Here is a 25,398-nt window from a genome sequence, read left to right as displayed (position 1 = left end):
CGCCAGTCAAATAGATTTCTCTGCGGTGAATCAATTGAAATCAAGTTGCTGGTTAGTTGCGTTAAACTAATAGGCCACGCCCCGTTAAACTATTTCAAACATGCATTAATTCGTTTTAAACATGGATGAGACCCGAGCTTTTTACAGGTAAATCACCCAAGCAAAACGACCTCGATGTATCTATCGTTTTTTGTTTCAAACTTTAAATGCGTATAGTCTTACTAAAGTCACATGCTTCACAATTTAAAACGTTGAAACGAATGAATAATACACGTATCATGTTCATATGTAAGGAATTAAAATAAAACATTTATTGTGTACATAATTTAAATCGATGTATTTCATATTTTCGGCATTGACTGTAAAAAGTGCTTAAGTCCTTTATGAATAAAATACAGAATTAAAAATAACTCTACCTTTTTTTATATTTCTTTATTTTAGAGGTAAGCTTCTGGCCAAGTGTCACTGATTCTGTCGCAAATCATTTACTTCAATAACCAATCAATTGTATTCTGAAAGAAGTTGATTTGTTTTCTGTACGAATACATGAAATATTTCTCACTGAACGTTATGTTTGCAATCGATGTTCAAATACAAATCTACAGTATCTATATGAAAGAGACTTAATAATATATTTTTTTTTTTATTATTATTCTACACATGCATATTTGAAGGATCGAAATAATCAGTTCTACAAATGGGTGTCATTTTTAAAGACTTGAAACTTTACAATTATCAAGTGAATCCATGAAATTTTTATCGACGCACCAAACTTTCATCGTGTATAGCTCATTTTCCGATTTAACGATCTTCTTACTTGTTCATTACATTCTAAAATTAAAATCCTTCACAAATTGCAAAAACTTGTATTCTCCGGCTAGACTGCGCAAAAGATAAATCTTGCTTTGTTTGTGTATACACAATGTTTTGAAGGCCGATATCCAGTTTGGCTAAAAAAGAATTAATTTGCACCACAAGTTAATTACGCGAATTCTTTTTTTGCACAACATTATCATAAAAACTGCAACATTCATTAGCGCCAATAAAACAATCATTTAATTGCGCAAATATTATAGACTTCTTTTCAAATGTTTCTTCTTAGTGCACTGAGGAGGTCCTTTTAGGTATTTTCATGTAGGTACAGAAATCGCAAACTGAAAGGGCCTCCTTAGTGCACTTAGACTGACAAAAAAAGTGCACTATGGACCTGATGGAAAGATAGAATTGACACAAAAAAACATAGCATACGGAAGGAGAAGTACATAATTTTGAATTTTAGTAATTATAAAGTTATTCAACAGTTGAAGTAGGTATTCTAATGTTACATGTACGTGTAAATAGGTTAATAGTTTCGAGATAAATATGACACAATTAATAAAATTGAGAATGGAAATGGGGAATGTGTCAAGTTTCATTTATTGGCGCAATACATATAATAAAAAAAAGAGATGAGCGCGATTCAAAACTTTACAATATGACAAGTTACACCTAACCGTTTTGACAAATCAGTAAATTCTTCGCCCGGGGATATACACCTGCCAGTAATCTACCTTCAGTAACTTTACAATACCCAGCCGTGTCATTTCCGTATATTGTACATGTAGATAGCAAGTGTGATACATGTATATACACCAGAAATACCCATTCAAGTGATTTTTAATTTCAGAAGAACTCCATATCGGGTACATAAACATAAAATTACAATAATATGAAAAAATGTATTAATAAGTTCAAATGTTGTTTTGGTAAATGCACCTAGGTATGTATTTGTAAACTTATGTTAATTCGTTATTTCATGTCTCTTTCTTTTTTTTTTGCTTCAATTGATTTTTTGTATCTTATAGACTTATTCGTAAATCGAAAAAACTCACAAATCTGAATAGAATCATATGGCAATGAACATGTTCACGGTGGGTATGGTTGTCCTGCGAGAGAACGTACTGTGCTGGTGATTTGGTCCTGTCAGGTGCTGGTGGGTCCTGATTCTGTGCTGGTGGGTTTGTTTACATTGAATCAGAACGGCAATAAAACGACTGTTTAGTTGCTTAATTTTTCTCTGATGCGTCATAAGTACTATGCAAAGTATATTACAACAATATTATATTGCAAAAGTCGTACAAGTTCGTTAAACGGAATTGTCCTGACGCTGTGCTGGTGATAAGAAAAACGGTCCTGGTACTGTGCTCCAATGTCCTGGTTCTGTGCCTTTATATTTTAGTTAAAAGAAGCATATATTCAAGATCATTGATGCTGCATTGTTATTGACTAATTAACTGTTGTCTGCTTTCTTGAAATTGACATTGTTGTGAATCTGTTTACTGTTATTATGAGAGCAAATACACCTATTTTTTTTAATTTTTTTTTAAATTAACTGTAATTTTATTTATTGGCCTGTTGATGGAACCCTTCTTGCCCCTTTTAAGATAAGAAAATATGTTATCGATTTTCGGGATTACGATCATTTTGCAAGATTACCAAAATACGTTGTAATTTATACAATACTTATATAATGCAGATGATGTGGTATGTTTGTTGTCAATGGAAAAATTTCCATAAGAAACCAAAGAAAGTATGTGTTAACAACCATACGTCATCGTACGACCTTCAACAATAACCGATAAAATAAAAATGTAAAGATTTTGCATAAAAATGGAGAGCAAAAATATAGAACAAAGGACTTACTGAGCGTTTGAATCATATGTCTTTAGCAGCTTTAAACACATTTGTTTGTGAACAACTGAGTACTAACTATAAGAATGACAATAGTATTGCGGGTTTGCTTGTTTTTTTGTGGGTTTTTTCGGGGGGAAAGGGGGGGGGGGGGGGGGGTGCTGGATAAGTTAAAGCGAGGTTACAGTGAAAGTTTTAAGCTTGGAATGGTTTCCCGTAAGATTTAAAAGTTGTATTTTAAAAGAAAAATGTATCTTATAGCTATTAAGAATCACTTGCTGTATCTGTAAGATATTTTCAACATTTTTTTTTGTCTGAAGGGTTATCAGGTATTTTTTTTCGAAAACCTAGTACACACTCACAAAACTAAGATTTCTTAGCTTTTTTCATTTCAAAATTCCAAAATAGCTTGTTAACCAAACCGTGAGGTCATTGTTAGGTAAGGTAAAGTACCCTCCTTTCGAAGTAGCCTGGTCCTACAGACATAAAGATGTGTCATTTGTCGGACTAGTCTACTCTTAAAGTAGGGTAGTTTACATAACTTACAATGACTTTTCTGTTCAGCAAGCAAGATAACCAAAGTAATCCCTTTGTCTACACACTCATTGAAATTGGCTGTAATATTGCAAAAGTTCAAGCGATTGGGGCAAACTTACCGAGTAAAAAAAATCAAAATGTCTATCTACCTTGCACATTTTAGAAAATTCAGATCAGATAACGAAACTGGGTCCAGCAACATTTATAAGCAATTAAAGATTTTGACCCTCACAGTTTCCATTCAACACAAATATTCTCGTTACAACGAATCATTTAAATACAAAAATACGAGTTGCAGCCTTTGGTTATCTATTTTAAAATAATTGTATACGGATAAAGTTATGAAAGGCAGCAGGGTCACCTGGGTGAGGAGTCCATGTCATCTGAAATAAATGCTAAGCATATATCTAGATAGCGACAGATAACCATGACATTAAAAAACTCTCTTCTTTTCGATTTTTTTCGAACAAATTGACACATAAAATGAATTATATAGTATTGTGGAATTTTTAACTTGTGTTCAATGCATTGGTTACACCTTTTACTAGAATAACAATCCTGTCAAGTATGAGCTGGGTAAAATATTTCAGAAAAGAAGATGGAAATGTGAAAGTTTCAGTGCGTCAGGTGCAACAGCATACGAACAGCTAACATGCCTCGTCAGGGGGGAAGCTAAAAAGTCCACGAAAATTTGATTTAAAACCTTTATTCGTTCCAACAAAGTTAATGATATTTTGTTGAGGATTTAACCATCTACGACAACAAGATTTTTTTTTTTAGAATTTACAGCTCTTCTATAAATACATGCAAAGCAAACCTTGATTAAATTGCTTGCTATGATTGTTTGGATGGTTGTAAACGACAGGTAAGTAGTATGTTTACTATATACTAGAATTTGTTTGGACAATAAACATTAACCTCAATTCCTGTCAGTTTGTATTTGTCCAATCAAATCCCAGTATGTATTGAAACTCCGCCTACCTATTGTTTGAAAATATCCTTGGAGCAAACATAGCAAGCAAGTCAATCAAAGTTATTTTTTGCATGCTTTTAAAGAAGAGTTTTACTATATAATGCAAAGAAGCGTTTAAGTCTTTCGCCAAAAAATACTATCAATTTCTTTTTGTCCTATGTAAACTTCCGTACCATTTCCTTCCATTCATGATCATTAAATTGAACTGTAAAATATTTCTTGGTACCTTCTTAATTCTCGTCTTAATTCCTTTATAAGTCTTATGTAAACATAATTATGACAATAACTATTGTGAGCACAAGATTCACTGCACACTTTTAATTAAAGTTCTGCTTAATCAAACATTAAAATGTGAACTTAAGTTTTGAGACTTTTTTAATCGACACGATTGGGATTTTTGCATATGAGAACATGGTTTTATCTATTAGTTGAAAATGCGGCTTTGAACTAGCTTTCAGTACCTGTGAGCATTTGTTGTTCAATAATGTGTGTCTTTGTGTTATTATTTTTGTGACAAATTGTTGTGTTGCTACACCACTGTAACAATGAAGGAGAAAATGGGGGGGGGGGGGGGGGGGGGGGTGTTGAGTAAGTTGGGAGGGGTATGCGGAGCGCTAACAAACATGTCTATGCAGCATGGGCTTTGATCATTGTTGAAGCATCAATGTAAGGGGCATTTAATATCTTAATAAAACTATTTTTATTTCAGATAGTATATATTGTTATCTGATATTGGACGAAAGAGGTTGCCCTGTTATGTAATTGTGTAATACAAGTAACGATCATTTGAAAACATATATATTAAACAGCCAAATGGATGCACAAGAGCTAAAATAGGAGTCATAGATCCTATTGACAATAATTATCTGCCCAATTTTATTGATTTTGTAACATTTGTTTCAAATATGAGCAACTTCTTATCCAAAATCACCAGCACCGTATCAGGACCCACCAGCACAATGACAGGACCCACCAGCACAGTATCAGGACATGAATAAATTGAAAAAATGCTAAATTTTAATAAATTGTAATGTTTTTTCACAAAATAGTTTTGTCGTGTGGATTGCGGTATAGAAAGCGGACTCTATGAGCATTTTTGTTTTATTTTTTCAGTTCGAGATTTTCTGAAAATGAGCATTTTTGTGTTACGCTTACTGAAACAGTTTAGAGGGTCAACTTTTTAATGGTTTACATATGAACCCATAAGAAACAAAATTGAAAAATCTTAACTGTTTTCTTCTATTTTTTATGAGTGAAAACGTCAAAAATCATCATTTTCGTCTTTGTTTACATTTTTTCATTGATCACCAGCACCCGTCAGGACCGAATCACCAGCACAGAACATTCTCTCGCAGGACAACCATACCCACCGTGATGTTGAATGATTTCTCTAACTCAAAACTAGTTATACATGTACATGTAGATGCCTCTGAAATTATATTTTTCTCGTTGGGTTGCTTGTTCATTAATTGACGTTTACGATATATTCTAATGTTCAGTATTTGTGAAAACGGCTCATTTATCAATTTTACAAGAAATATTATAATACTTGTAAGTCATGAACATTGAAGTTTAACTTTCTATCATTTTTTCGTATACGCACAAACATACAATAAAATGAAACACTTTAAATCGGTTTAAATTATGCAATGCATTTTGAAAATATAGTTTTGAAAAACCGGATATTTTTTATTCATACTTTTTCTATCCCTTTTCTTAAAAATTAGGACACGTGTCACTGGTTCAGTAATATAGAATACAATTAACGGTACCAATTTTCTTGTACTAGATGCGCATTTCGAAAATACATGTCTCTTCAGTGATGCTCGAGGCCAAAATATATGAAATCAAAAGCAAATTTAATATAAAAGACGAAGAGCTATAATCCAAAAGGTCCAAAAGTATAGCCAAATTCGTGAAAGGAATACTAGTGAACCATGAATAATCCCAAAAAACAAATTTGTGATTCAATTTGGTTTGTCACACTTGCTTATATTATCAATATTATGTATTGTTTTCGGCTGAGACGACTACATGTATAAAATTTATAGTAGCCTCAGTTTTCGGCAATATTGAAACAAATTGGATATCCTTTGAATTGCTTCTTAAGTTATTTTAATATATAAACTGAGCCAAAAAAGTTTAGCAACAAAATTGTTTTATTACAAAATCATAAAATTTAAACATATAATTTTAATAACACAAAAATGGAATTATGATATGTCAGAAGCAACATGAATGTTTATCACTCACATTAATTAGGATTTTCTTTGTATGGAGCGCGGGAGGGTCAAAATGCTTAAATGAGTATAGTGTTTCTCGAAATCAATTTCTCAGCCATGCCCTTAGTGCACCAATGAAGGATTGACAGGAACACCAGCAACTTCCCTTAGTCAATGCAGTACTTTTTTAGCCGAAAAAAACTTGTCACGTGTTGACGTAAAGCGAAGGAAGCGCTCCTCCCTTGACGATAGTTGTTTCTTGTCTACGAGATATCGACCTATCCTATGCAGTTGTAATTTGTCGATATCTGTTTGTTAGTCTCTGAACTGTTGCCTAGTGCACATTAAATCGAGCCATGATGTCAACAACCCTCATTCAGGCATCAACCGTTTCAAGACCTTTCTGACTGTCATTTTCGGGGTGGCCTGGTTGACGTCCCAAGCAAATTTTTCAACGGTGTTTGTGTTTTTCTTACCAATGGTGTGTTTCTGAACGTTAGTGAAAAAGAATTTTTTAATATCGTTTTAAAATAACAGGTACAGAAGGTAAAACATCATTGACACGTGCAAAGCTGAAATGGCGCGAAATCAATCAGCAGGAAAAAAGTACGACTGTTACAGGTAAAACTAAGGATTATATCAATGATGTTTAAATATTTTTTTCCAAAAACAACAAAAAAAAAATTATAAAAAAAAAAGTGTTGCTAAACCTTTTTGGCTCAGTATATATACGGAAAAACAAGGTGGATATTTAATCATCGGCTCTCGTGAAGTTTTCTTGTAGGTTAAAAGAAGGGGACAGTATACCTTTAAGTAATAAAACTTTTAAGATTTGTATTCTTTAAATTGTATAACGTCTTAGTCTGGCTTTCTCTTCAATCTTTAGATTATATTCAGAATTACGTTTTTATGCCAGATCTTTTATCATTTGTTAAATCAAAGACATGTAGTAGATGTATTTTTTTTTAGACCAAAAAAACTATCATACGGTATTCCACATGTACGGTGAATTAAATTATTGACAAGCATACCACATCTTCTTATATTCATTCGTTATTTGATGAAGATCTTCAACAAGCCTTAAAGGGATAATTCGCGATTTTTCACTTTAAATAAATGATTTTGAAAATGAACTTATTGATAACTATACACTTTTTAATTCTAAATAATTATGTTTATCCAGAGACATATAATTGTATTATATGTCTCTGGAACAAGCATGTGCATACAATAATGCATGTATGTATACGCATGAGTTTCTCGCTACATTAACGACCCGTAATTTAGGCCTTCCTCTTTTGTCTGCTCTATAGTCGGGTTTTTGTCTCTTTTACACATTCCTCATTTTCATTCTCAATTTTTGTAATATACGACGGTATATTGTTCCTGTATCAAATACCATGTACATGTACATATATGAGGGTATGAAAGTAAGTTTACAGAAATAAAGATGATAGTGGAATAAGCACTTTAAATTACAGAATAAAGAGATGAAAATATAAAGAATAGATTAAATGATTCATGATTGCTTAACGCCCAGTTACAAATATTACACTCTACCCCTCCATCTTTTTGTCCATCCTATTTAAAATGATTCTTATAGGAGGGTCTGAATTGGGGGGGGGGGGGGGGGCTGTTTTTCTGTAAACATTTAATTTTCACCCCTTTTTTTCTAATCTTCAAAAAATAAGTCTATTCTTTAAAAGTATTTTTTTACGCATTATTCTCTAATTTTTCCCCAGTTTTCTTTAATCTTTAAAAAAAAAAGTAAAAATCATTCTTTTAAATGAATGAGAACGGTGATTTCCAAACAACAGCAAGGCTTTCATTTGTTACTCAACAATGACGTATTGGTGTGTATTGTTCTGCAAGATTTAAGTGCTAGTTCTATGAAGTAACAAGTCCAAGTTTTCATCAGTTCTTTCCAGTGATTTTGACTACACATAAGAAGATGCCAATGAGACAACTCTTCGAAGAGACCAAATGACACAGAAATTAACAACTATAGGTCACTGTACGGCATGCAACAATGAGCTAAAGCCAACCGCATAGTCAGATATAAACAGGGGCGGATTCAGGCTTTTTGAAAGAGGGGCTGTAACGAGGGGAGCGAGGCGAAATTTTTTTTTTGCCCCTTTTTAGGACTTAAAACATAAAATAAGTGAAATATGCACTTTTTAAACGGTTCCTGGCGTGGGGCATGCATATTTTGTAGTTGCTGGTAAGGTGTAAGGGTTGGACATTTTAGATGCTGCATCTCCCTATTAATTCACGAAGTCTAGTCTGATTAATCATTTAAAAAAAAAGTCCAAGTAAAAGGGGAGGTGTACGCCCTCTACGCCCCCTCTGGATCCGCCACTGAATTTAAAGCCCGAGTAGAAGTATCGGAAACCAGTTCATATTGACTGAATCCTATAGTCTGTTACCACGAAACCAAAAAAGGTTTACCAAGTTTGTTTTCACTTTTATCATATTTTTACAATGATAACTTTGATAATTTTCTTTAAATTTTAAGAAGAGAAAATTCTGTTACCAGATAATGTTTAGCATTTTAGCGTTTTCTTTTATTGATCATTCAATGTTCATTATATTTTTAGACCACGCATTTCTCTAATCTTTATTTTTTATGCCCATTATTCTCTAATCTTCATTTTTCAAGGGCATTATTCTCTAATCATTGAACCCCATCCAAACCCTCTTTTTTTATTATGTTGTACATGTACTGTTATACCACTGATCGAGACTAGGGTGAGGATAGGGAGCCCGCGAACAATTTTAACCTCGCCACATTATTTATGTATGCGCCTGTCCCAAGTCAGGAGCCTGCAATTCAGTAGTTGTCGTTTGTTTATGTTTTACATATTTATTTTTCATTCATTTTTTTTGGTTATATAAATAAGGCGGTTCGTTTTCTTGTTTGAATTGTTTTTACATTGTCATATCAGGGCCTTTTATAGCTGACCATGCGGTATGGGCATTACTCATTGTTGAAGGCCGTACGGTGATCTATATTTGTTAATGTCTCTGTCATTTTGGTCTCTTGTGGACTGTTGTCTAATTGGAAATCATACCACATCTTCTTTTTTATATTCCTGTCCTTTTAAAATGCCCATTATAAGACATATAATAATACATTAGGCTTAACATTTCAATTTATAAATATCAAATAGCGAAAAAATTATATATTTATTCAATAACGATAATGTTGCTGCAATAGATGCCAAAAACATCAACAATATTTTATTGAAAAGAAACGGCATTTTATTTCACTTGTTCTTAAATAAAAAGATGTTTCATTTCATTTGTTATATACGGACACTGTAAATTTTGAATGTAAATGAGTAAAAATTTGTTTATATTTATATATTGTGTCTTATACGCGTCTCATTTATCTTTTAAAGATTGATGCACACAATGCAAATGTTTAAATGTTTTGTTTAGTTCTGTGATTCTCATTTTATGTTTGTATGTGGTGAGACTTTAAAAAATAATAATAATGATAAAATATTGAATCTAAAAATATTCAGAAACTATTAACTTTTCTTAAATTTATACTTGAGTCAGAAAATTAAAACCAGCAGTGTCAAACATGTTTAACACTCAGCGGGCATTCGATATCAATGACATACTATATAGCACTAATCGCAATATGTATACATGTACATATATTTTGGGCATCTTATCAGTAATCTCTCTATTGAAGATGTTGAAATATATGTATTATAATTATTCGCTTATTAGGCAAATTCATATTCTACAAAGATCTTTTCAATCATTTTAGTTTTGATAAATACCATTACAAATAACTTATTTTGTCTAGTTTCCTGTGTGAGGATATTTGATTGATAAAATTCAATAAACAATTTAAGGTTGTCGGGTAAATGTGGATTACGGATTAAGATGTTAGATGTCAAACTTGAATTAACAAACTAAGGTGAATTTAACCCGAATATGTAGTTTCTCTTCAACAGTGTTTTAATTCCAATTTCCTTATTTTCATTTAAACTAAATTAGTTAGAATGAAAGAAAGATTCGAAACTAAAGATAGTCACAATTAAAAATATGTATTTTGAAAAAAAGACAAAAACCGCCAGATCATATCTGATTTAAATCCAGGGTCCGTATATGCATCTTCTGACTTCAGACTCAGACTTCTCTTGAACTGAATCTTAATGTGCGTATTGTTATGTGTTTACTTTTCTACATTGGCTAGAGGTATAGGGGGAGGTTGAGATCATAAACATGTTTGCGCCTGTTTCAAGTCAGGAGTCTCTGGCCTTTGTTAGTCTTGTATTATTTTAATTTTGGTTTCTTGTGTACAATTTGGAAATTAGTATGGCGTTCATTATTACTGGACTATATATATATATATATATAGTATATATTTGTTAAGGAGCCAACTGAAGGACGCCTCCGGGTGCGGGAATTTCTCGCTACATTGAAGACCTGTTGGTGACCTTCTGCTCAGTGTTGGTTTTTTTCTTTGGTCGGGTTGTTGTCTCTTTGACACATTCCTCATTTTCCATTCTCAATTTTACAATGGTACGTAAATTAAGATTTATTCGAAAAGACGGATTTTTCTACATGTTCTACATGTACCAAAAAAAATGTACAACTATTGAATATTGTAAATGTTTAATGATGATACATGTCCAGATCTAGATCGAACTGCTTTGCTTCGTCGAAAGTACGAATATAGAAAAATCACAGATTTATATTACAACTAGAAAGTCCTCGAACAGTTGAAGAAATCATCAGAATTTGTGTATTGTAAGTTATTTTGTACATGTATAACTATAATGCGAACCCGAAGTTGTGAAATCGCAGCTAAGCGTACTTTGGAAAAGTGACGGTTCTATGAAAACCTATTGTCAAGTTCAAGTTCTGTTTCGACATCATTGTAATATATGTCACTGAACGTTAAAATTCAATCCTTTATTTCGTCTTCGTCTTCGTCAAATAGTGCTGTTGGTTTCTTTTTATTATTATTACATACTAGTATACATGAATACACCACAAGTTATTCCTATGTAATCTCATTTAGATATTTAGTAGTTTAAACATATTTTATTGTTCTAAACAAATGGATTAGAAATTTAGTGCATGCAAAGTAAATTTTAAAGATGACAATGATTGCAGTATCTGTGTGAATCTACTTCTCAATCACGCTTCATAAAGATATTACAGAATATTCAAGATTTACAACTTTTCGTGAATATGATTGCCAATGGAATAAACCATGCAGCAGATTTCAAAATAACCATATTAATTTGTGTCTGAATTATATATAACAACTGAAACTGTAATTCTGCTGTAGTGCACCTTTAGAACTTGTATTTCAGATAATTTGACCACGTGACAAGAAATTATACAATAAACATTGGTCACGCACGATAGGTTCTGATGTAAGACACGTACCGTTACAATACCCAGTTTACACGCATCAGCGCACACAGGTTTCTCGAATGGGGCAGTTGATTGGAGGAATGTTACCAAAAAACCACGCCTACCTTTACCTATTATCCAATCAAACGCCTTTGACATAAACATAAATAATACATGAGTAATATTACAGAGATTTTGAAAAAAGTTGAGACTCTAAATTCTAACTTAAAATTATAAATTTATGCTCTTAATGCATTTTCGCAATTTACAATAAATGTTATACATACTTTCACCTATCTAGTGAGGAAAAAATAGAAATTAAAAAAAATTGCAATTTACAACTATTTCGAATTATAGTGCACAGCAAGGACGTATATTTGTTTTCCGTCCTTGTGCACAGTTTGTGATAAATGGGTGTCAAAATGTATTAAACAGAAACCACAAGACCAGTTTCAAGAAGAATTCTTTGCTTTTATGCAGAATCGCATAAAACATAATGCTGTCATATTTTCAAAAAGAATTATCAATTAGAAAACTCCTTTTTACATTTCTAAATTCATATATTACGCAGATATAGATGTGGTAGTTGCCGATTGAGTCCAGAAGGTGTCAGGATTTACACAGAGAAGACAGAATATGTCGTCTCTGTGACACAAACAACATTGATGATGAGTCCCATTACATTATGAATTGTAGAACATATAAACTATAGAAAAAGAAGGAAATGTTTAATGAACTACTGTTAGTCAAACCCTTATATCTTTAAAGCTGATCAACAGTTAAACTCATCAAATATTGTAATATTAGAAAAACTATGTAAAAGTTATAAATGTGAAAGTCAGTCCTCCAAGCTAATTTAATTGTATCGTTTACACATGCATGTACTAATTTTACCTTATAGTTATGTGTATGTATGTTCTTGATAACTAGTAATTGAAGTTTTATGAGAAATGAAGTATTCGTATTCCTTTAAACATGTAAACCATAAATTGCAGTACACGAAGACAGCCTACGGGTAAAGTACAAGTGAATATATCACAAAAAGATTATATTTAATCCTCATCCGTACGCGTCCTTGTAAATGCCGAAAATTACCTGAGAGGTTATAAAAGATCTAGAAAAGACCAAAAATGAATTGAAATAAAAGATTTTTGTGTAGACGAGTTACAACATTGCAAAAGCATGATTAGGAAATTTGAACAAAAAAAGTTCGTGCTCATCTTTGTAGTGGCGAAAAACACGCATATCGAGTTACGTAGACGAAAAAGAATAATTACATTGTTCATAATAATTATGATGTAAATTCACGAAATTAAAAGGTTATAATTAGAAAACAATCTAAAACACGATTCGTCATTCCCCATGTATAATTATAGATTAAAACAAAATTATAATTTTAATTCTGAAATTCAAAAGGCATGTTTCTGATACGTTACAGTTCAGCGAACACTATTACATGAAATGCACGATGCTATTGACCGAAAACAAAGGTGAAAGATTCAAATTGTAAAATCATTCGCTGAACGGTAGAATTTCTATCAATCATTCAACGATATAAAAAGACTTTTGAGTGTAAAAGTATGATAGAAATACTTTTAATTTATTGAAATGCCTGTTATATTGTTCCAGTCATTGGTTACTAGTGCATGATTGTCAGTCCATTTCGATATTTCATAGCACTTTTACAAATTCTGAAAAAAAAGAAAAGAAAAAACTAATATTCCCATGGGAAAAATATATCTTCCCATGAGAAGAAAATTGTCCCGCAAAGTGTTCAACTCCCACAAAAGGGAATCTAACCAACTAAGAAATGCATAATCATCTGTAGATTGATTTTTATATATGAAACGATGTGTATTGATTTTACTTGGTTCAATGTTCAGTGGCAAGTATTTTATATATGCGCAGGTCCTGAGACAGATAATCAAATTATCAGATTGCGGGATGACGGACAGGAAGACTCCAAACGTAACAGTGTGAACTAGCTGTCAGAAACTTAAGAACTCTCAGATTCTTTCATCGTTGAAGACCCTCTAGCGACTATAAAGATGAACAGGAATAAAAACGCTGACCATTGATAATTTGTATTTTTGTTAAGCTCTGACTTTGTGTTCGATTAGGTCCCGTGTATGTTTACCCCATATTCCTTTATTTTCTATAAAGGCGTATGTCTTGACAGTTAGTTGACACGACTTAATCATGTTAATACTAGTTAAACCCTTAAATGTAAGAGACCAGATGAAAATACTCAAAAAGGAGAGCCAGTTTGGTTCTCTTTAATGTTAGAGTTCAAATCTTCATGAAGAAACGACTATATGTTTTCTGTATTCAGCATAGAATAATATCTTCTAAACTATATTTTTTCGCACAATGTCTGGATATTGGTGGACATGCATTATTGCGAAACCAGACATTTACAAATGAAAATTAACACTTAGACTATAGACATTTAGTAGGGAAGTAAATGAACAAAAGACAAGTAATTCAGAAACATAAAATTGAGAATGGAAATAGGGAATGCATGGATCACGCAAAATTAAGCAGGGGCGACATCGGAGTAATGGGAGTTTGCTTCTTGCAAGACATTCGCCGTGAAAACAATTTGATATGAAGACAAGCCTTTGTACTGTGACTTTGTTTTAAAATTTCAAACATGAGGCTGTTACGGCCCTGGTCAATGTTTTTTTAAAGCAATACATAGTTTCCTTTCATTTTGTTGTTGACTTTCTGAAATAAATGTTTACATATTATAGACTATCATGATCCTTTTTTTCAATTTCAGTTAAACACTATGTCTGATTTGCTTTTTCAGAAACTTTAGCATGTTTAAATGTCTTTTTCTTTTTCTTCATCTTTTTGAAACCCTAGTTTTGTATTACCACTGACCAGTTCAGTAAAAAAACAGCTGCTTCATGTTTGTATAAATGTGTTTGTAACCTTTCTAACATGCTATTATTTTCCGTTATTTTTTATTCCGTGTCTATAGATAGTCTTGATCGGAGAGTCAAGATTTATTTTGTCTGTTGGTTGCTTGGCTAGCGTAAGCTAATCGATTTACCTCACATTTTGAAGTTGGATGGAGATTGTTTTTAAATAAATGCCGTACCTTTGTACTTTGGTTTCCTGTCGGTTTTTTCTCAATTTTAAATTGGGAAGTTTTATCATTTGTTTTGCATGATTATTAATTTTGACTTGCAAATGAACAATTAATAAATCTAGTCCCATGTGTGCTAGCGAAATGTCTTTAGTGTAATCTTGGAGTGTAATTTATATTTCAACTTTTACGTTTGCTTCAGCACAACCTAAAACACGAAAACTTTCATTTTCTTGTAAGAAACTTCAAACAAAAATCGCTTTTATCTTTTTTTTTTTTTTTTTGCAGTAAAAGACCGGTTTCTTAAAAAAAACTTTCATACAATCGACTAAACGAAGTATAAGCTTCGGGAAGGTCAAGGATTATAACATATTTTTCGTAATTTTGCAAAAATCGAAAATTTACGGTAATTAATGGTCGAATTGAAGCTTAATACCTACCAAAAAATCTCAATGAGCGAAAAGACTTTCATTTTAGTCATCTCTGGTGTATTTATGATGGCTTGGTTTGAAGCGAGAACAGACGAACTATGCTTACTAGTGTTGCATAAAAAAACATGAGGATATGGTTTGTCCTTTATGAATCTATATTGCAAATTTGACTCATATAAGGATAATGTTTGTCTCATAGAAAAATCGGTAGTTTTAACCGATAATTTATTTTTCGATTTTTATCGGATATAGTAGTTATTTGGAAAAATACAAACCGTATAATTAATTATTAAAGTTTCGTATGCATCATAAATCAACCGGCTCCGGCAACTTTTGACTTGTTCTAATATCAATAGTAATGATTTTCAGCGGAGAAAAAGATAGATATTTTGGTCGTGGTTGAAAGAATCGTAAAAGTGTTATTTTTCTAAATTCTGTTTGTTTAATCGGACAAAGTAGAGTCTTAATTTGATTTTTTTTGTCGAACTGGACTCTATATTGTGTATTGAATTGAAAGTTTGCAAACGTTCCGACCAATGAAATTCATTTTAATATGTAACGCGAACTTCAACGAGAGCACCTAGATGAAATATTTTATCTATACTACAATCAGTTTTAACTTAGAAATTTCCGCTCAAATATATAGGAAATAAAATTATATGAAAACAACAATGCAGAATGTTTCTTTTCCATTTTTTTTTTTAACAAAGTTTATGTTCATTTCAATTTGGTAAGTAGACTTATATTTAATGCCCAAAACGTAAATATATGTTTTCTTTTAAAACATTAAAAAACGTGAGAGTATGCCGATAAATAGCCAGTCTAGGTCGTTAAACTTAAATCAACTTACCCATCGTTATCGCAGACTAAAATTTATCTCATATTTATATGTTCATTTATGACAAGTACGTCAGGGTGCATGACAGCACAATAATCTTTTTACAGAATCGTAAGAACAATATTTTTGTTTGATATTTGCTTCTCTTCCACAATTAACGCCCGATTTGGCCAGTGACCGGTATTACAATTTAACACAGTTTTAAAAGTTCAGTGGGCTGCTACTTCATTTATAATTTTGGGTATGACTTTCTGTTTATCATATTCAACATACGTCAACATTGTCTTCATCAATTTTATTATTCAATTCATCAAAACCTTGTTTTTCATTACAAGCTTTTCCGTATATCAATATACGGCAAGAGAATGAATATTTGTTGCTTACCGGAAATATAAGATACATCGATTTAAATTATGTACACAATAAATAATTGCTGTGTAGTTTCCATGTCTACATTTGATTTACGAGTACAATATAGTAAACATAAAAAGAGAAAAGAGAAACGGTAAATATACAGGAATACATAAAGTTTCGTAAATAGTTGCAAAGGACCACATGTTACTTACATGCCATGAGGTTTCATAGCATTCAGTAATTTTTGAAACGCACATATATATGTGCGATAAAGATCTAGTGCATTTGAGCAAATTAAATTTATGTTATCCATCTAACTATTTTATTTTCAACAGATTCCCTAGTTTGACATTTTTAAACCCCGCGTGCATATATATTTTAATGTTTTTATTTAAATGCCTTATATATGAAAATGTCACGTGTATTATACGTTCGTTTAATTAAATGGTGGAGCATGTGACTTAATAAGACTACGCATTTAAAGTTTGAAACAAAAAACGATAGATACATCGAGGTCGTTTTGCTTGGGTGATTTACCTGTAAAAAGCTCGGGTCTCATCCATGTTTAAAACGAATTAATGCATGTTTGAAATAGTTTAACGGGGGCGTGGCCTATTAGTTTAACGCAACTAACCAGCAACTTGATTTCAATTGATTCACCGCAGAGAAATCTATTTGACTGGCGTTAAAATGAATTGATATGAATTGATATGAATTAAATATAATTTTTAATTTTTGTCAATCTTTATCAATAAACGATCAATCTCATTTAAATAGCGTTAACACGTTTTTGTCCGTTCAAGTTAAATTCGGGTTACTAGTGTAGTCTGATGTTATTTATGTATCATTGTCATTTTGTTTATTTTCTTTGATTACATCTTCTGACATCAGAATTAGACTTCTCTTAAACTGAATTTTAATGTGCGTATTGTTATGCGTTTACTTTTCTGCATTGGCTAGAGGTATTAGGGAGGGTTGACATCTCACAATCATGTTTAACCCCGCCGCATTTTTGCCTCTGGCCTTTGTAAGTCTTGTATTGTTTAAACTTTTAGTTTCTTGTGTACAATTTGGAGTTTAGTATGGCGTTCATTATCACTGAACTAGTATATATGTGTTTAGGAGCCAGCAGAAGGACGCCTCAGGGTGCGGGAATTTCTCGTAGCATTGAAGACCTGTTGGTGACCTTCTGCTGTTGTCTGCTCTGTGTTCGGGTTGTTGTCTCTTTGTCACATTTCTCACTTCCTTTCTCATTTTTATGAAGATGATATTATCAAAATGCTGGAATTTTTTATCGACAATATAATTGTTGAGTTTGAAGGATTCTTATTTCAACACACAATTGGTATTCCAATGGGTACTTATTGTGCACCCCTACTAGCCGATTTGTTTTTGTACTCGTATGAAGCAGAATTTAAACAAACCCTTCTAAAAGACAAACAGAAAAAGCACCTTGCGAAATTCTTTAATTTCACTTTCCGATATATTGATTGTTTTATTGAATAACCCATATTTCAGCCAATACATGATCTCGTATATCCCAGTGAACTTGAAAATAAGGATACAACTGATAATAGAAGGACTGCTTCATACATTTATCTTTTCCTCAATATTGCCACAGATGGGCGACTTCAAATCTATGATAAAGGCAACAGTAGTATACCGCTGTTCAAAACTAACAAATCAATGGACAAAAAACAAAATATGGGTAACACACTAAAACTGAGGGAAACGCATTAAATATAAGAGGAGAAAAACGACATAACATTAAAATTTAACACACACAGAAACAGACTGAGCATTAGACAAAATCCTATGAGAATAACAAATATAACATCAAAACCAAATACATGAATTTGGGATAGATAAGTATTAAAAATAAACGGGACGATTTCAACTTCCCAATTATCAATTTCCCATTTTTCAGCAGTAATATACACTCTGTCCCTTCGTATGGTGTTTACATATCTCAATTGATACGTTATTCTCGTGCATCTCACACTATACGGACTTCATTTACATGATTGTGCTCTTAGCGCAAAAACTACTCCAACTAAGTTACATGTATGAGGAGGACAGATTAAAAATGACACTCTGAAATTTTACGGACACCATCACGAATTGGTTGATCCATACGATGTATCTTTGTTCAAACTAACTATGGACATTTTTACCACGTGTTACATTGTGGTTTGTCATTACGTCGGCTGATCTTTTTATTACCGAACGTGACTTATTCCCGAATGTGACTGTTTTGCTGAGTGTGAAATCGTATTGCTTTAAGACGTGGCACAATTTTCCATCTTAAATTAATATGTTGGGTTATGATGTTGTATTTGTTGTTGTCATCGGATTTTGTCAAATGTGTTAATGTTTGTAGGTTTCAATCGTATTTTTTTTGGTTGTTATCGTGTGTGGTGTTGGGGATAACTACACATCCAGTTCATTTGGTAGATTTAATTTTGGATCAATGCAATTTAGACGTTATATTTGGTTTGCAGTGTGATCAGAAGAAACACCGACAAAGCTAGATAACACAATTAATTATCCAATTAATATAAGTTAGATAAGTCATACAAATCTAATATTTGGGCGTTGCAATGACTTTAGCTAACACGGCTGTGATTTTGTAATGTATTCGTTTTTATTCTATAGCTAGTCACCACTCCAGTCTAATCAGGTATGTCTGTTATAACTATAGTCATTTAATGAAATTCACTGTTTAATGACGTTTTTGTCCCTGGCGGATAACCCTGGCCTCACAACTTTTTGGAACTTTTGGTCCTCGGCGATCTTCAACTTTGTAGTTGTTATGGCTTTCAAACTTTTTCATCTGAGCATAGTTTTATGTGGACGTAGCGCGCGTCTGGTGAATACAAATATTTTTTAACCTGTTTTACTTCAATGGCTATTATTCTTTTGTTTCTCTGGCCTATATTTTCTCCCATTTATTTATTGTAGCCCTGTCGTGTAATGTTGTCATTTTAAAGTTATAACAAACACTGCCATTAAAGCGGGAGGTTTGGCATGCCACAAAATCCGGTTCAACCCACCATTTTTTTTTTTTTATTAAATTCTCTGTACCAAGTAAGAAATGGCCATTGTTACATTATAGTTCATTTCTGTGTGTTACATTTCGGTGTTGTGTTTCTTTTGTGTCGTAGTTCTCTTATATTTGATATGTTTCCCTCAGTTTTAGTTTGTAACCCGGATTTATTTTATCTCTATCGATTTATGAATTTGAACAGCGGTATACAACTGTTGCCTTTATTTAACCCAACTAAACAAAGATTGAAAACTTGAAAAATTAAAGGTTACCCTTCAACAATTCATTGAAAACATAATGACAGTTTACAAAGTATGAGAAGCAGCAGTAAACGTTTAATCGAGGTGTACATGAAGTAAATATTCGACGACTAGAAATGAACGTTGTTTAATCTTATCGTTGACCAAACCTGAAACAATTCAATTTTCTGCTTACATGTTCATAATTTTTTTTCAAACGAATTTGACCGTCGTCTTCAGTCTGAAAAATGTTCCACAATAAAAGTTCCGGCATGTTTATGGTGTCAGACCACAAATTACTCCCTCAAATTTAGAACGTATGTAAAAGTAGGCCTACTCGGACAAAAAATAGTGCATTTGATGTCATTGTTTACTTAAACTACCAAACAAATTTGCAGAAATGAAACTTTTGGTGAAAGAGAAATATATTAAGACCATTTTGAGCCCAAATTTACCTGTCTATGAGTTGACATTAAAAATTGAGGATTAATGCGCTCCATAGTATACTAATTTAAGATTTCAAGAAAACCAGGGGTTATTTTTAGTGGTACATCCATTCGGAAGGTCTCTTCTTTCTTATATGGCTTTAAAGGTATGCCGAAAATTGGCATGAAGAAAGGTGATACCTGTACGATTCAGGACATACCTGGTTTGTAAGAGGTTAAACTTAAGATAAAAAATTTAGAAAGCTATGAAAATTGCAAAATTTGGTTGAACAGATAGGGACTTTTAATTGGTGGTCTGACACCTTTAAGGGAAATGGCACGAAATCGCACGTGCAGCCATGACATTGAAAAGTATATTTTTCTGCCTTATTTTGAATTTAAAACAAAAATGAATACTAATGAATGGATTGAAAAGCAAAAAACAAGACTTTCCTTGAATTCTGAGTCCTATGGAGCCCTCGGCTGCTTATTGTGCAAATTGGGGGGAGGGGAGGCCCCATATTCAAAACTAACAGTGACATATCCATGGAATAAACAAAAAAAGACTATGTACAGCCATAGATATGCATTCATGCTACATACAAATAATTTTGAACTGCCTTTAAACATGCAGGTGTCACACATTTGTCACAATAAGCGGTGTGTAAATGCTGAACATCTATCGCTTGAACCCGAGCATGTCAACAAAGACCGACAAATATGCCGTGGACTTTATCCTGTCCACTGCAAAACTCATCTGCCATACCCTGATTGCATGCCTTAAAAAGGTACAACAGTTTAAATAAACAATCCTTATGCACACACTTTATATATAGACAATATTTACACTTCAAAAGAATATCAACATTCAAAGGGAGATAATCACAATGAAAACCACAAATGTAAATTATGTATTTTACTATTTTCATTATATCTTCTCAGATTGAACCTTTGGATCTGTAATACCACTGCGATAATGTATTTTGTAATGTTTTGCAGCATGTAAATCATATTTTCTCTGACGCGTTGCAGTTCTAAGACATTTAGTTTCTTTAAACATTTTTCTTTTGCTGCAATAAACATCAGCATGTTGGTTTTGTTTTAGGTGCTTTATGACAGATGAGCCAGGAGTAAGCTCTGCACCCAGTACCTTTGTACGAAGTATGGTAGAGTTACCAAATTTGTGATTTCTCAAGTGGACCGCTGTATGAACACGACCTGAGAAATTTCTACTGTGAGTTACTATTTTGAGATTGCACCTTTGTAATGTACGATTAAATGCTTCACATTTCTGAGTCGAAGTTAAAAAGCGTACCAGCTCCAAACTTTTTGGACCCAACAGCACATTAATGCAATTTTCAACAAGAACCTCATCATCACTTGTCATTTTTAGAGGCTCTTTATTTGGAAGAAAGCCCTTTTGCCAGTGATCAGATGGCATACCCGCACAAACATATGAATTGATTTGGCACGACATACCGCATCCACCACTGTAGCACAACACAATTGCCTTAATTACTGCTGGCATATGATTTTTCACAGCAAATAATTTACCTCCATGTGCTTTAAATGCGTAGGTTAATTCCGCAGTACAACGTGCCTTAAGGTCCAACCCAAATCTTTGTTTAAGATTTCTTTTATTTGTACCAGAGAACATTGACAAACTAAAAGTACAGTTTTGTACGGCCCTTTTCATGCTATTTGCAAGATGTCTTACATCTCGAAGGATTTTAACATTTGAACGTTGGGCATTTGTAATACCATTTACAGCTTTACTGTCACCATCAGTAGTAACATGTGCAATTTTAAGTTTATCATTAAGCTCAATAGTGCATTGTCTAGCATATTCAGTTTCATTTCCAATTACTGAATCTTCTGCTAAATTTGCCGAACAATGTCCCGCATGATTTGGACACAATACCTCAATGCATTTATTTCTTAACCTTGATGCAACTTTGCAAAGCTTATTACCAGTATATACACTAACAATTTGTTTTAATTTAGTATTATTCTCAACCATAGTTTGTACAACTTGGGTTCCAGCTTGGAACGCAGTGACGTCACTATTAAATATCGGATTGTTGTATCGCCCATCCGTTTCAACATTTACTAAGACAGGGTTAGCATAACCGACCATTTCATTTTCAGCGACACGACTTTCCCTTATATCTTTCATATCTTGTTGGTTAAAATTCACAATAACTGATCCAACTTTATTGGCCAGCTTTTGCATACCTGATAAATTTGCGGGAATAACATTACACGTGAGAGTGATATCTCGAAAACTCTTGTTTGAAATACTTGTTGTCATTAAGCCTGCCTGTATACCCATATTAATGGTTGCAGCCTTTCTACCAGGTCAGATTGTTCAACATCATGAACCTCAAGGACTTTTGAACTTTTATGTGAAACTCTAGACTCAAAAACAGTATATGGTAGCCGCATAAAAGGTTCAGATTCAATTTTAGGTTCAAACTTTAATTTCTTACCCTTGGAAGCTGGGGTGTTTCCTTTCTGAAAGCCAAATTTTTTAGATATAGCCTTCCTCTTTCGAGCCATTTTCTTGCCAAAGATTTGCTTTAACTGCACTTAAAGCTTGGATTATTAGTTATGAAAGCTCTTAAAATACATGATGATAATTTGATATGCATTTGGAAACAGGAAATTGGATCATTTTTTTATTTATAGCTATTTATGACACCCCCCTGTGAAAATTATAAATCCATAAATATTATACCTGCTGATAAAGATGTGACCTGGGGACCTAAATTAATCAGATTTTTACAATATGTTTGAATAAAATTACTGTTAAGATGTTGAACTTCATTTTTTGCTGCCTTTTTCCAAAGTTTTTAGTCTGAAAACCTAATTATTTCAATAAAAAAGACAAATTTTATTTTTTTTTCTTAAAAAATTCAAATTTAAATTAAAATAAAATTTAATTGATTATTTTTTCAGCTTAAGTAATTAGAGGTTTAGGTACTGCCACAAATACTAAAAGACTTAGTGTGAAGAAATTTTAGATTAAAAGTCTTTTATTACTTCAAAAAAGGGTTTTCCTTAGCACTACACAAACCAATAATTAAGATGAAAATTTACTGTTGTGGCTAAGGGATGAACTATGAACAATTTTCAAAAATTTTGAAAACCGCTTATCGAAATTTAAAAAAATCTTGGAATTTTACTCAGAACTCCTATATAAAGATAAAAACAGAGTTTAAACAATTTTTAAGGACAAAAAATGTCTCTTTAGGTGTCAGACCACCAATTACTCCCTCAAATTTAGAACGTATGTAAAAGTAGGCCTACTCGGACAAAAAATAGTGCATTTGATGTCATTGTTTACTTAAACTACCAAACAAATTTGCAGAAATGAAACTTTTGGTGAAAGAGAAATATATTAAGACCATTTTGAGGCCAAATTTACTTGTCTATGAGTTGACATTAAAAATTGAGGATTAATGCGCTCCATAGTATACTAATTTAAGATTTCAAGAAAACCAGGGGTTATTTTTAGTGGTACATCCATTCGGAAGGTCTCTTCTTTCTTATATGGCTTTAAAGGTATGCCGAAAATTGACATGAAGAAAGGTGATACCTGTACGATTCAGGACATACCTGGTTTGTAAGAGGTTAAACTTAAGATAAAAAATTTAGAAAGCTATGAAAATTGCAAAATTTGGTTGAACAGATAGGGACTTTTAATTGGTGGTCTGACACCTTATGATGAGTAATTAAATCTGTGTATTCCAAAGACAGTTTACTTTAAGTTTGTGTTTATCATGACTGTCGATCTGAAAACTACTGACTTTCCGCAATCCTGTATTGGTCGGAGCAGAACTAAGCCGAAATTAAAAAAAAAAATTTTGTTTGCCTTCATGTTTACTGTTTATACCTTATAGGATAACATAGTCGAGAGAGGATATATTAACACATAAAAATATAAAATTGTCAGACGCATTTCATTCAACTAAGTAAACGCATTCTACATGCGTTTTCTACTCTTTAGTAGGGTTATTGTCTCTTTGACAACTTCCTCGTTTGTATTCTCAATTTACACATGTATTATGAAAAATTACTGTAAAATTGGGGCGAAAGATACCAGAAGCACAGTCAAAGTATGTCATGTATATGGACACCCAAGTTAGAAGTTCTCTCCGAGGGTTTTCACCGGTAAAGTTTTCGGTACTTCTGTGTTGATAGTTGTGTCGTCATAAATATTAATTAATAACTTTCAATTTTTCGAAACACTAAGAAGGATTGTCTGCTGTAGGAATATATTAGTTGTATTTGGCAACACCTCACAGACCTTTTGGTCCTCATAGCTCTTCTTAAAGTAAAGACACAAAAATACTGAACTTCATAGAAAATACAAATTCATGCATAAAGCTACTAAGGGGATGATGTCCTTGGGGAATAATCCATCAGCAGTAAAGTTTCTTGTATAAAGAAACTAGACATCGACTGGATTTACGTAAAAAATAGTCACAAAAATTGTGAACTCCGAAGAAAATTTAGATTCATTTATTTTAAGCTATCATGTTTTCGAACAACTGGTCAGTTTTTTTCTAAAACGAAACGTAAGTCTTGCGCTCAAAATTTGAAACCTGATATTTATAATGGGTTTATTTATTTTCCTATTTTCAATTGCAGCGAAATATGATGCATAACCTCTCTTTGGATTATCATAAAAATACTACATATATAACATGTTAAAATTCTTACAACGCATTTTTAAATGGCCATGACATCAATTCTAGGAATCGCTGGTATATTTAGAATGACACCCTTCCTGGTATTCACATATGTTGTACATACATTTAAGTAGAACAAGGCGATACCTACCAAATATGTTTTAAATCACACTCTTTGTAGTGTATTACAAGAAATGTGTCTTCATTCGAGAAAATGAAAATGGGCCACAAAGTTCAGAGAATCATTAAATCGTTACACAAGCAAGGCAATTGATGAAACTACAGCAATACGATAAATCTTAAAAAATCTTTGAATGTATATCCAGACACACATTCGTCAACATTCGTAATTATTAACTTTAAAATATCAAAGGACCACATACCTAATTTAATTGTATTCAAACATCCTTAAGGAGGGAAAACGATATCTACGTATCATTTTCTACATGTCAAGTCATTAAAAATTTGACACTGGATCTGTTTACTTTAC

The 25,398-nt window shown here is 32.5% G+C and overlaps 1 protein-coding gene across 5 annotated transcripts in view; it reads left to right on the top strand.

Annotated features, from left to right (window-relative positions):
- Nucleotides 1–25,398, top strand: part of LOC139484599 (uncharacterized) — a 231,826-nt gene that overhangs the window by 27,101 nt on the left and 179,327 nt on the right. For all 5 annotated transcript variants that reach the window (XM_071268382.1, XM_071268385.1, XM_071268383.1 and 2 more), the window contains exon 2: nucleotides 21,320–21,448. The gene's annotated coding sequence lies outside the window, so the exon portion shown is untranslated. The remainder of the gene's footprint in view (nucleotides 1–21,319; nucleotides 21,449–25,398) is intronic.

Source organism: Mytilus edulis, chromosome 8 (assembly GCF_963676685.1).
Source record: "Mytilus edulis chromosome 8, xbMytEdul2.2, whole genome shotgun sequence".
Taxonomy (NCBI): domain Eukaryota; kingdom Metazoa; phylum Mollusca; class Bivalvia; order Mytilida; family Mytilidae; genus Mytilus; species Mytilus edulis.
The sequence above is the reverse complement of the archived record's forward strand: the minus strand, read 5'-3'. Positions and strand labels throughout refer to the sequence as shown.